A 12426-nucleotide genomic window follows, 5' to 3' on the forward strand; every position below is an offset into this window, starting at 1 on the left:
TTTAGCTGATTAAATACAACAAGAGGGTTTTTTTAACAGAACTTTATTGAACAAGTGAACACACAAGGTGAAAGGTCATTTGAAAAAGACATTTTTCAGCAAAAAATATAACTTTTAATATCTCAGATACTGTAGCAGCACAAACGCTAATTTTACCTGCACAAATCAGCACAAACATAGCACTAAAAAGTAGACCATTTTGGCCCGTTTTGGAGCAGTCTGGGGGGATGGTGACCTTTGAATGACCTATAAAATAAAGTTTAATATCTCGGAAACTGTAGCAGCACAAACACTAATTTTACCTGCACAAATCTGCACAAACGTAGCACTAAAAAAGTAGACATTTTGGCCCGTTTTGGAGCAGTCTCGGGGGATGGTGACCTTTGAATGACCTATAAAATAATGTTTAATATCTCAAAAACCGTAGCAGCACAAACGCTCATTTTACCTGCACAAATCTGCACAAACGTAGCACTAACCGTTCCGCCTATTTGCCTTTACGTTTCAAGTGGGTGGGGGGTCAGCTTCACTCTGCTTTGGAGTCTTAGGTTAGTGTGTTGTCTTGTGTAGTTAGTGTGTAGTTGTTGTTTTGTGTGTCAGTTCTACTAGTGAACGCCACAGCTGCTGCCTTAAAGCCATTAAAGGCAGGTTGCAGTGTAAACGCTGACACAGCTGCTGTCAGACCTGCAGGTTTATCCCTGAGCTGTTCTCATCTGTGTCAGAGTGACACTATTTTTTGGAGTTGCATAAATCATTCGTGTGCCTTCTTCTTTGATGCAGAACAGCTGATTGTTCTGTACATAGTTTGAAATGGTTATATTAAAAACGTCCGAGCCTCGGCTGCATTTTTAGCTAAACAGTACCAAATAACTTTGTTGTTTGCAAAACTTGTGCATATTTTTTTAAAAATGCACAATTTCTATTTGCATTTCAAGTTATGAAAATGATTTGTTAAACATGCCTGTGGTTTTACAGTCAAAAATATCACTTTCTACTCATGTTTTAAGCACAATATTTACATATTTACAGTTTGTCAAAATGAGTAAGTAACAGATTGGCAAGATAAACAGTTTTTAAAGGTGAAATATAGAGAACAAATCAAAAGTAGTCAGAAACAGCCAAGTATACCCTGGACCCCAGAGGGCTAGAGGCTAAAAGCAAAGTTGTCATCAAGTACTGTTTATATTTGTGTGTATTGCTGCACCTTTTTTGAGTATTAACTTGGTGGCTTTGGGTGAAATAACGGTAATATGACCGATCCATATGGTCACAAAGAATAGCCTCTTGTTTCTGTGCTACCAAAGTTTCATTCAAACTGTGTTTGTGGTCAGCACCGACACATCAAACTACTTAAACATTATAAATGTCTTCAAGCTCACACTGAGGCCTGTGGGGCACAATCAGCCACTGAGACAGTACACACATTTTAGGGGTGCAACGATACACAAAATTCACGGTTCGGTTCGGTTCGATACTTTGGTATCACGGTTCGATATTTTTTCGATACAAAAAAAATGTTCATGCCTTTTTAATTTGTCATTTATTAAAATTATAAATATATATTTTAACTCAAAAGTACAGTTTTTAAATTTAACCCTAACCCTTGTGCGTGTTGTTTTTTAGCTCGTCATATTGCAGCCACAGAAATTATTTTGTCCATGAAACCATAAAGCTGCACTTTCTTTTTGCCTTATAGTCTGATTTGTCATAACTTCTCCGTTTTGTGGTAAGCTTTTCTTTGGCTGTCACTTCTTCACCCTGACCTGTCTTATTTGGCTCAGCAGAACTAAAATATATATCTGTCTGTGAAGGTTCTCAGTCATCCAGGTCATCGTAGTGAAATATATATCCTGCTGCTTTTACACACGCACTCACATAAGCTCAGCGATTCTCTGCGCGATCAACCTCTCACATGTTTAAGCTGCGGGAGATTTCACTTGTCATGTTTGCATAGTAAGCTAACAATTAATAAGACGATGTCAGAGGAATTGGTGCACAAATTATCATCACTCACAGATCAGTGCTGTCGCTCTCTATACACAGTTCGCGCGATTGCAAAGTGAAAGCAAAAAAACAAGCGCAAATTCAAACGCGATTTCAATATATCACATATTGACAGTGGCTCACCGATGCCAATGACATAATTACCCAGCTACATTTCTGAAAGAATGCAAAAGCATTGACATATATTTTTCCTTCCTACAATAGCCCGACGGGCAGGGCAGAGATAGCCCCGGGATGTCGGGCTAGCGATATTGCGAGCCCTGTATCTGATTGAGGAATCACTCATCTTTGGAAAAGAGAGTTTATTACAGAGAAATGTCTCTTTCCAAAATAAAAGCTATACTATCCGCTTCTTCTGGGCTATATTCTCAGCAGCATATTAAACATATCAGGTCTCCATAAGGAGAATCCTGTGCTAACGGCTGTCTAAATGACTCGGCTAAAGTTTGTAGCATGCGTGCTTGTTGTTTTTGTCTGCTTCCACTTGTCTTTGCACTAGGATGATGTCGGTGTAAATGTGCAGTCATATTCGTTGTGTTCCCACTAGTGCTTTCAGGTTAATCTCGTTGAAATAACCTTAACGCCACAACACGGCAAATCTCCGTTAACGAGCTACCGCCGATCGCCCCGTGCATGGGGCTGGACGGCCAACACGTTAACGAGCTAACTGCGCTAACACACTAGTTCCTACCCATGTAATTGAGCATTGCATGGCACATCCAACATACTGTTTTACTTTAGTCCATGACGCGCTTACCTTCAGGGTCATACGTCACATGAAAACTAAAATAATTCCAGGGTGGCCTTTTGTTGTGGGCAGTCTGAGGTACACCTGTGCACTACTCATGATGTCAGATCAGCATCCTGATGTGGCACACCTGTGAGGTGGGATGGATTATCTCAATATAGCAGATGTGCCCACTACCACACATTTGGACTGATTTGTGACCACTGTTTGGGAGGGATGGTTATATTGTGTATCTGGACTGAATTTTAGGTCTCTACGTCCATCCCATGGGGAATGGGAGCAGTAACAAAGGTGTTGCGTTTATATTTTTGTTGAGTGTAGTTGCACCGCTCACCAGTCTCACAAGTGTGTCAAAACCATTCGTATGGTCGCCCACATGCCAGAATGCTTTTGAGTCTGCCAAAGCTCTCCTCTGCAGCACACCAGTACTTGCCGCTCCTGTTTTCACACATCTGTTTAAACTCGAGGTGGATGCCAGCGCCGACGGTGCAGGTGTGGTGCTGATGCAGGAGGATAGGCGTAGGTGTAGGATAGGAGTTGATGACCCAATTGGTTACTTTTCAAAAAAATTCAACTCCCACCAACAGAAATACAGTACCATTGAAAAAGAAGCTCTTTCTCTGTTGCTTGCTATACAGCATTTCGAGGTCTATGTCAGTTCTAGTTCATCACCTGTCATTGTTTACACCAATCACAACCCCCTCGTGTTTTTGACTAGGATGCAAAACTCTAACCAAAGGCTCATGAGATGGTCCCTGTTAGTGCAGGATTTCAATCTGGAGATCCATCACAAAAAAGGGACCGAGAATGTAACGGTAGATGCGCTGTCGCGTGGTTTTCTGAACTCCTAAGTGCCAAACATCTATAGGGGAGATGTTTGGTCTTGGGAAGGGGGGTGTTATGGCCCTGGCCATAATCTGTTTTGGTGGCTGTTTCTTTGTCTGTGTCTTTAAGTCTTTGCAGTCCCTGAGTGGATGAGCTGATGGCTGCTGATTGGTCCCCTGGTCATGTGGTCTCATTCAAAATCCCTCACCAGCAGTTGTCCCGGGGCAGCCACTGACAGCAGCAGCAGACCTGACCCTGACCTCCAAAACCTGTAACATTTGTGCCTGTCACTTGTGCGACTTTCTGAGTTCTGTATATAGTGTGTACATTAGTTTTCATTGTAAATAGCACCTTGTAAATAGCACTGGAACAGAAGGGGTGAGCTGCCTTATTGTTTTCCCTTGCACTGTTTTCTCCTGTTTATCTCAGTTAGGGAGTTAGGTGTAGCGCTTGTCTTTTGTTTGATTTTTGATTTCACATAGGGTTTCAGATAGCACCTCCTCCTGACTTAGCTTGTTTTGTTTGTTATTTTGGCCTTTGTTCACCCCGGAGCTTCATTTTGCAGTGTAGAAAAATAAACCATCGTTCACTAAGAAATTGGTTTTACCTCTGTGTATGGTTTTGGGGACCAGGGCGGGGCAATCTTCAAACTTATGTTGCGTTCCTGTACCGCTAGACTGCGGCGTAACAAGGACACTCTTTACATTCAACTCAGCACAGGGACACTGAGGCACCATTAGAGAAATAAAATCCAGGATAAAGAGTTTCAGAAAATCTGGTGTTGAATGTGTGGAGGTGGATCAGAGTGTCAGAGGAGACTCTGTAGAAGGACAGAGTGCCAGCAGGACAGTCCACATACACTGCTGCTCTGTTAGAGACAGAGGAGGAGGAGGAGGAGGATGTTTCTCTGTTATTCTGCCAGACAGAATGAGGGCCATTATCAGTGCAGTACAGACTCCAGGACTGATCATTGTGTCCAAACATACATTCAGCATTGTCTCCTTTCCTTCCGATTCGTCTGTAACTCACTGATATATAAACGTATCCTCTCCACTCGACCTCCCAGTAACAGCGACCAGTCAGACCATTTCTACACAGCAGCTGATAAACATCAAATCTGTCTGGATGATCAGGATATGACTGAACCTCCTCCACACGTGTCACCTTCCTGTTGTTGTCAGACAGTTGGAGCTTTGTGTTCACTGTGTTTGTGTCGATTGTGAGTTGACAGGAATCTGATGGAGAGAACAAACACAATCCAGCTGCAGTTATTGATCCATCATCTGTTCATTGATTGACACTTTGATGATGACTCCTGACATGATGAAGATGGTTGAATGTGTGCTGCTTTGTTTTCATGAATCCCATTAAAAACACACTTACACTTCCTCAGACCTGGTCTCAACCATCGGACTCCAGCAGGCTCCACCCTGAAAAGAGGTGGGGGGGGGGGGGGGTGTCAGAGTAGCACAGTCACTTTCAGCATCGACACATTGACATTACATGGCTCTCATACACAGACTGCTAGACACTGATAAAGGAACAGTCCAACAGTTTCCCAAATACAATTCAGTCCATACGTGGATTTGAAAACGGTGAAACTGCTGATGATTTGGACTGGTCCTGGATCTGCCAGTACGCCACTGTATTGAATTAAATAGGACCAATTTAAACTGTGACCTTAATTATCTTTATCTTCCTCTCCTGTTTAGCTGGAAATGAGGTTTTCTTGTGTTCGTTCTCATTCATGACCTTTAATATTTGTTTCCTAATGTCATGACATGCATACCACACATTAAAGTGTCTAACAAACCTGGTACAGTTCAGCAACACTTAATGCTGATTCTCTTCCTTTTTTAGCTGAGTGAGTAGTAAATGCTAGGAAAGCCGCTTTGCTTCTGTCTAAATTTTGGTAACCATGACATAGTGTCATGGTCTGACCAGCCCTGCTGGGCAACCTGATCGTTTATGTTTGTGTTTATTTTGATGGAGCCGCGCTTCCCCAGAGGCACGTCCACCAACACAGAAGTAGCTCCGTTCTGAGTTTCTGCACACTGCCGTTTAATTAATACTCACCAGTTGCCATGAATTATCCGCCATCAGACCCCGATGTATTTAACGCTGTGACCAGGCGTCAGCCAGCGCTGGATCATTAGACTAAGCTTGTTAGTAGTGTTTTGATCGCGTGCTCTTTCATACTCTCTTTCGGATTGCTTCTCACTAGTGATGGGTCCAGCAACACTGACGCACCGGCGCTTGTATCAAGCTCACAGAGTGAAGCCTGTGTCGGTGCGTGTGTCACTTTAACAAAAAGTCACGTGATCGATACAGCTACTGTGTCGCTCAGTGCCAAAACGCCAAACTGTGTTTAAAAGGTACAGCATCCGCATCTGTCAACAGAATGTGTCGCTACCAAAAAAACCACAAAATTACTCTCGCAAAGATAAATAAAAATACACATCTCTCCATAACAAAATGGAGCTCGAAAGAAAAAGAAATGTTTCTGCTGTGTGTGATCATTTTGATCTTTTAACTGTAAATAGTTTGTCTGTCTTTGTTTCTGTGTAATCTATCAGAATAGGAAAATCGGACTTGCAGTGTAAATTATTTATTTCACTTTATGCAGGTTAAATGTCGCAACTGTTCTGCATTTCTTACACAAACAAAAGCGCCTCCTCAGTGTTTAGGCATTACAGAGCCAAACGTAAAAATGAGGCGACAAACACACCAAGAACGAACACAAGTAGGCCTATATTGACACTGAACAGCTTTATCATCATTTTTTGGACCAGGCAGTCCTGAATTTTATTATAAAGGACTGTCAACCCCTTAGTATTGTGGAGAGTGTCGGAGAGGAACATTCCAAGATCAGAGGATCCTTTAACGTACTGGGGGAATAGGGAGACATCTTATCAGAATCTTTTTCACCTGGCTTTACAGTTTTTGTGTTCCCCAGCTTCATCTGTGCCTGTGAGTTTTCCAAAGCTGGGGAAATGGTTTAAAAAAAACAACAAAAAAAAAAACGCAATAGACTGAATGCAAAAACATTGGATAAACTTATTTTTCTGAATAGAAATTTATAATAAACTCTGAGTCAATTACATTTAAATGGGTAATATTATATTCAAAATACTTTCATTTAATTTTCACTTAATGTAATTCACAGTATGTTTTAAAGATTTCTACAATACTTGCAATGTAAAACATATAAAATGATTCCATGGAAAGTACAATACCTTACAGTGTATACAAGTATAAAAGTATAATATAACTAGGTCATTGAATCAGTGTCTGTTGTGAGTCTCAAGTAAGTTGCCTGCAATGATATTTAAGGTCCAGCAGGTGTCAGTATGGAGCAAAACAGCAACACTGTTTCGACAAAGTATCGATACAGTTTGGGGAATGTGCCGAAACGCTTCACGAGGTCTCATCTGCCGATCACTACTTCTCACTCTTTTTGTCTGGGTGAACTGACCACGGGGAGCCATGGCCGATGGATTTCACACTGGACTGTTATTATTTCCCACTGTAAATAAATTCACTGTCTCATTGCAAAAGGAGATCTGCGTTCGAGTCCGCTACTTCCACACACCACGACCCATAGTCTGACAAAATCTACATTTAATGCCAAATCCACAATAAATTATGTCTCGTACATATTTTCTCTCTTATTGATATCAAACAAGAGAATAATAACTAAACATGTATTTTAACATGGCTCAGTAAAACTTTTTTGCTATTGTTACATTTGCATGAAAGACTAAGGATGTGAGTGAAGGACACAGGAAATGTTTCTAGCTCTTCCTCCTCTATCAGACATTCTCTCCATACCTGAGAGTGTCCAGTCTCCAGCCTGGATCCTTCAGTCCAGCCGACAGCAGCTTCATTCCTGTGTCACCTGGATGATTGTAGCTCAGGTCCAGCTCTCTCAGATGAGAGGGGTTGGAGCTCAGAGCTGAAGTCAGATAGGTACACCCTTCCCCTGTGATCATACAGCCTGACAGACTGCAGACACACAAAACAACCATCCATCTGTCAACAATCATTTTCTGTTTGTCAGATATAACAACAGTTAACTACTTCAGTCCAATCAAAATCATTTAACTTTATTCATAGGTAACACCTGTTAGATTCTAATATTATTTTATGCCATGTTATACCCCTAATTAAAGATTGTGAATTATTATGTAGTTTTAGTTTGCATTATTCTCCTGAATTAGAAGAAGCTGATAACTATTGCATTAGTTAAACTGATGTGCATTATATTAAACTGTTGATTTATTGTGAATGAATGATATTGTTTTATGATGCATTATACTGCTGAGTTATAAGAAATACTGTTTGCAGAAAGTCATCGCCTTATTTGTCTGATTAGAAGAGAACATGCTGGAGTTTTCTGCCCCATCTCAGCAGGAGCAGATAAACAGGGAGCCAAGGTCGTAGCTTAGGCACTATGTGAGAGAAAGCATGTGAATGTTTATGCTTTGTATGATAAGGTGGAGGCACCAGAGGCTATAAAAGTTTGAGCAATGCTCCACCATTTTGAGATCAGAGGCTGTCTGCATCAGTGTCCATCTCCCACGTGTGTGATCATTAAAATCATCGTTTGACTCAACCCGACCGGACCAGTGTTGTTATTGTGGTTTTTCTCTTGTCTCCATCCCCAATATTTTTGAACCTTAACATTTTGGGGGCTCGTCCTGTGGTGTTGGGGTGGAATTTAAAAGTTTGGACGGTCCGAGGGTGTCGAACGGACAGGCACGAGCCAGTGGTCTGACGTGAGTGGGCATAAGCTGGCTTATCTAAAGGTAAGGCACTACCTGTTGAATTATTTCCAAAGTGTGCCAAATTGGATATGACTAAATTAAAGTCTACTCACTGAAATTACTGGTAGAGGGTCTGTTTTGATTGTGATGAGGATCCGCGTGTGTTATGCAGTTAAAGTCGGCTAAGAGTCTTTAATGAAGTTGAAAAAGTATGAAAGAAATGCTGGGTTCGAGTCCCAAGGAACTGAGATAAAGGCTCAAGTAGTTTGGTAGGGAATTGGCTAGGTATATTTTAGAAATTAGGCCAGATACAGTTAGAGTCTGATACTGGTTGATTGATTATAAAAAAGTGACCTTTCTTCGGTTGGACCCGTTATGGTTAAATTTGTCGAAATTGTGTAGGCGAAAATTATTATAGAACGGCGGTTAGAGTCCGCTAAGAAGCGCATTGCTCAGAGGTAACGCTTGCCGGGGTTGGGGACGCTCAATGCCCGTCCTCTTTGAGGGATAGTCAGTTGGTCACTGTGGAGCCTGGGGCACTCCAGAACAACTAAGTGGTTTCACCACTTCACCGTCAGATACGGTGTTATGTGCTTTTTTGGATACTGTTCAATTGAGTTAGGGATTTTAGAAATTAGGTCAGAAACTGTTCCCAGAAGTAACAGATACTGTTTAATTGATTACAAAAAAGTTAACTTTCTTCGGTTGGACCCGTTATGGTTAAATTTGTCGAAATTGTTTAGGTTCTTTAGAAATCAGGCCATAGGCTGTTCTGGAGGAAACAGATACTGGTTAATTGATTACTCGTTATTTTAAATTTGTCGAAATTTCTTAGGTGCTCAATCTGTTAGGCCTGTCAGTGATTGTAAATACAAGATGTCTTTTGTAATATAAAATAATAGAGTTTTGCCTGAGCTTGGTGTGAGACTGTGTGTGACGTGCAGCTGCGGCGCTGAGGGCTATTTTTAGACTGTGTGTGAACATGCAAATGAGCTGTGAACTACACAGAGGACTTTTGCTTCCTGTTTGCTTGTAATAAAAACGCTGATTTTGTTGATTATAATATTATAAATAAGGATTTGAATGACTACTCTGAATGTTTGATGTTCAGCTGGATTTTAATATAGAAGAGATAAATTGTGTTTGAGTAAGACCGGCACTTCAGTCGGCAGAGTGTGATTGTGATGAAAATGATATTAAATAAATCTCTTAGTGTGTTGATACAGGTGGCTACGGGCCTGGACCACCCGGCCCCATGAGCAAACAAAAAGTTAAGTTAACCCACCTACAAACACACATACACGCAATGAAGAAACAGCTTACACCCATGAACATGTGAAGATTTTCCAGCAAGTTTAAAGCAGTGAAGCTTAACATACACCCGCCGTTACACAATAAAGTTTATCCACTACTAACAAATAAACTCTCTGGGTTGCAGGACAACATCTTAACTTCAAAAAAAAAAAAAAAAAAAACACTGGTCTGACAAACCAGTGAAGATATGACAAATTTAGTGGTTAGAAAAGTCAAATTGTGACAAGTTTTCTGCCGATTGACAAATATAGGTGATTACTGAATGAAAGAAAATTCCATTTTGAACTTTAAATACAATCTTAAGAATTTTAAAATGTACCTGTGTCGTCCTGTCAGCTTGGTGGGTTATGAGAGGATTATATGGAGAGAAAAAAAAAAAAAAAGGGGGAGTGAAGGCTGACACAGGGCCTGGCCCCGGTGTTTCTCCCCTCTCTGACTGATATAGCCAATACAACATCATTAGTTTTGTTTTGTTTTTTTTGTTTTTTTTCTCTTTATGTTTGATTACAGGTAGGGAAGCCGAGGCTGACCTGGACACCTGCTCTCCCCTCCACCATCGTTGCTCACTCCTCCACCATCTTTGAAGTGACCCTGACCAAATGCTACAGCAGCTGGACCTATAACAACAGCTTGAAAATGTCAACAGTGCTGCAGGAAAACGATATCAGGCTGCGGAGATGGAGAGTGTTAAATCCAAGGCCCGTTTCACTACACGGGGAGATTTCCGTCAGTCTCTCTTCTTAAATGAGAAGATTGAGAAAGGTCCGGCTCCCACCAATGACTTTGACCACCTGCTATAGAGGAACTATCGAGAGCATACTGAGCAGCTGTATCACTGTCTGGTTCGGGAACAGCAACATGCCGGACAGACGAGCTCTACAGAGGGTTATGCGAGCAGCTGAGCGCACCATCCGCTCCGAACACCTTGACCTGCACTCAATCCACAGCAGGCAGTGCCTGATCGGACACACCCCTCTCACACACTCTTCACATTCTTGCCATATGGAAAAAGACAGCTTCAGCGGACAGAGCTGTGACGACACGCCCATTAAGCCCGGAGGAAAAGTGAGGCCGAGCAAAACAATGCTCACCTTAACAACTCTGCATTAAAACTGTGCAGGACAGTGACGGACCAACACTGATGATCGGGCAGCAAAACAGGGCGTGCCACAGACAAAGGAAAACTGAGGACAGGAGGCACCTCAGAATGGAGAAAAACACCAGGAGAAAATAAGCTGAAGGCACAGGGGTCGGGGCTCAGACAGGAGCTGACCTCTGGGAAGAGCCGAACAGCAGAACCACAGAAGGTCCAAGGGAAACATCAATGGACTTTAATCTGATTTCTACGGAAAAGACTCTGAGGTTTCTGCCCTCAATAAGACCTCGAGGCATCAGAGCAGAAACTGAGCATGGCCCAGGAGGAGCTAGCTGAAAATCGAACCCATCAGGCTTGGAGTCCAAGACACCGGACTTGAAATCAGGCCGGAGCATCCTGGAGCTAGATGAGCAGTGTGATTTGTCCGGTCTGCTATGGAGCAAACGTTAGGGGGATGGCTTCCTGTCGCCTCTGCCGTCCTCCGATCGCTCAGCGTCCTGGGCTGCCCAGCTCCGGACTGAACGCTCGGGCCGAGACACCCAAACAACCATGGACTCCATTCCCCTGGAATGGGACCACGACTACGACCTGAGCCGGAACAGGAAAGTGATGAACACAAACACACACACAAACACACACATCTACATGCACCGACTCAGAGTGAAAAGAAACATACATATGAACATATGCACTCGTTGATTGAGGGAGAAATGACACACACACACACACACAAATTAAAATGTTGATTCAATGAACTGAGAAGTGATCCACACACACACACGCTGATGCAATGAAGAATGCTTTACTAACAAATGCTGCACACAAACATCCAAATACGGAGTTCGTTACAACAGCAAGAACTGATTGATTATTTATTGCTTAAATGTATTTCATGCCACGCAGAGGGCATTTGTGTAGATTTAGAGGACATGGTCTGAAGCACTTTGATAATGAAAACAATGTCTGTGCGTGATGTCTGTTTATGGCTCAAAGCCTCCACTGAATTGTTTACTGTGCTTCACACAGTCTAACAAGGAGCAGTGGTACAGAGCGAAAATGATGAATGAATGGTGTGAGTTTTATTTCGAAGAGAATATGAAAAGGTTGTGTTGATTCAACTTAGTTGTTTACGTTTTTGCCAAAGTAAAGAGTTGGTGTGTAACTAGTGTCCACTATTGAGTCAAGTAAACCCAACATGTTTTGTTGGTGCAAAAAGGAGTTTTGGTTGATCTTTGGGTTTTGTTTGATACTAGGTTGATTCTATCAGTGAGGTTTGGATTGTTTTCTTTCTCTGAGAGAGAAAAGGATGGTTTTATGCTTGGGCATGTTTGTAATGGGCCCCAGTATCTGTTATTATGAGTGTTTAATTGGTTACGTCTGTGTTTGCTTTCGTTACAGTGCACTGAGATAAGAACATCTGAGAGGTGTGATCCACCGGTGGTGATATTTTGGTATTTTGTGAGCTCCTGATTTAACAAATCGGCTCCTTAATCCAGACCTGAGAGGTTGAACTTTAAAGCGCTATAAAATATTCTTACTGAAAACAGTCGCGAAGTATTTTTCTCCATGATTATAATGGGCTGAGGAGAAATTCACTTGTATGGGACACTGGTCGAATGAAAAGTCCTGATCCTAAAAGGATTGCAGCGAGTCAATCCAGTCCAAGAAAAAGC

At 41.9% G+C, this 12426-nt stretch overlaps 1 protein-coding gene across 1 annotated transcript in view; it reads right to left on the reverse strand.

Annotated features, from left to right (window-relative positions):
* Positions 1-12426, reverse strand: part of LOC147336975 (protein NLRC3-like) — a 465583-nt gene that overhangs the window by 145442 nt on the left and 307715 nt on the right. The window lies entirely within an intron of this gene.

This window comes from Aulonocara sp. 'chitande type north' Nkhata Bay, linkage group LG3, assembly GCF_057382095.1.
Source record: "Aulonocara sp. 'chitande type north' Nkhata Bay isolate Kocher_YH1m ecotype deep benthic linkage group LG3, A_spYH_male_GT1.1, whole genome shotgun sequence".
NCBI lineage: Eukaryota > Metazoa > Chordata > Actinopteri > Cichliformes > Cichlidae > Aulonocara > Aulonocara sp. 'chitande type north' Nkhata Bay.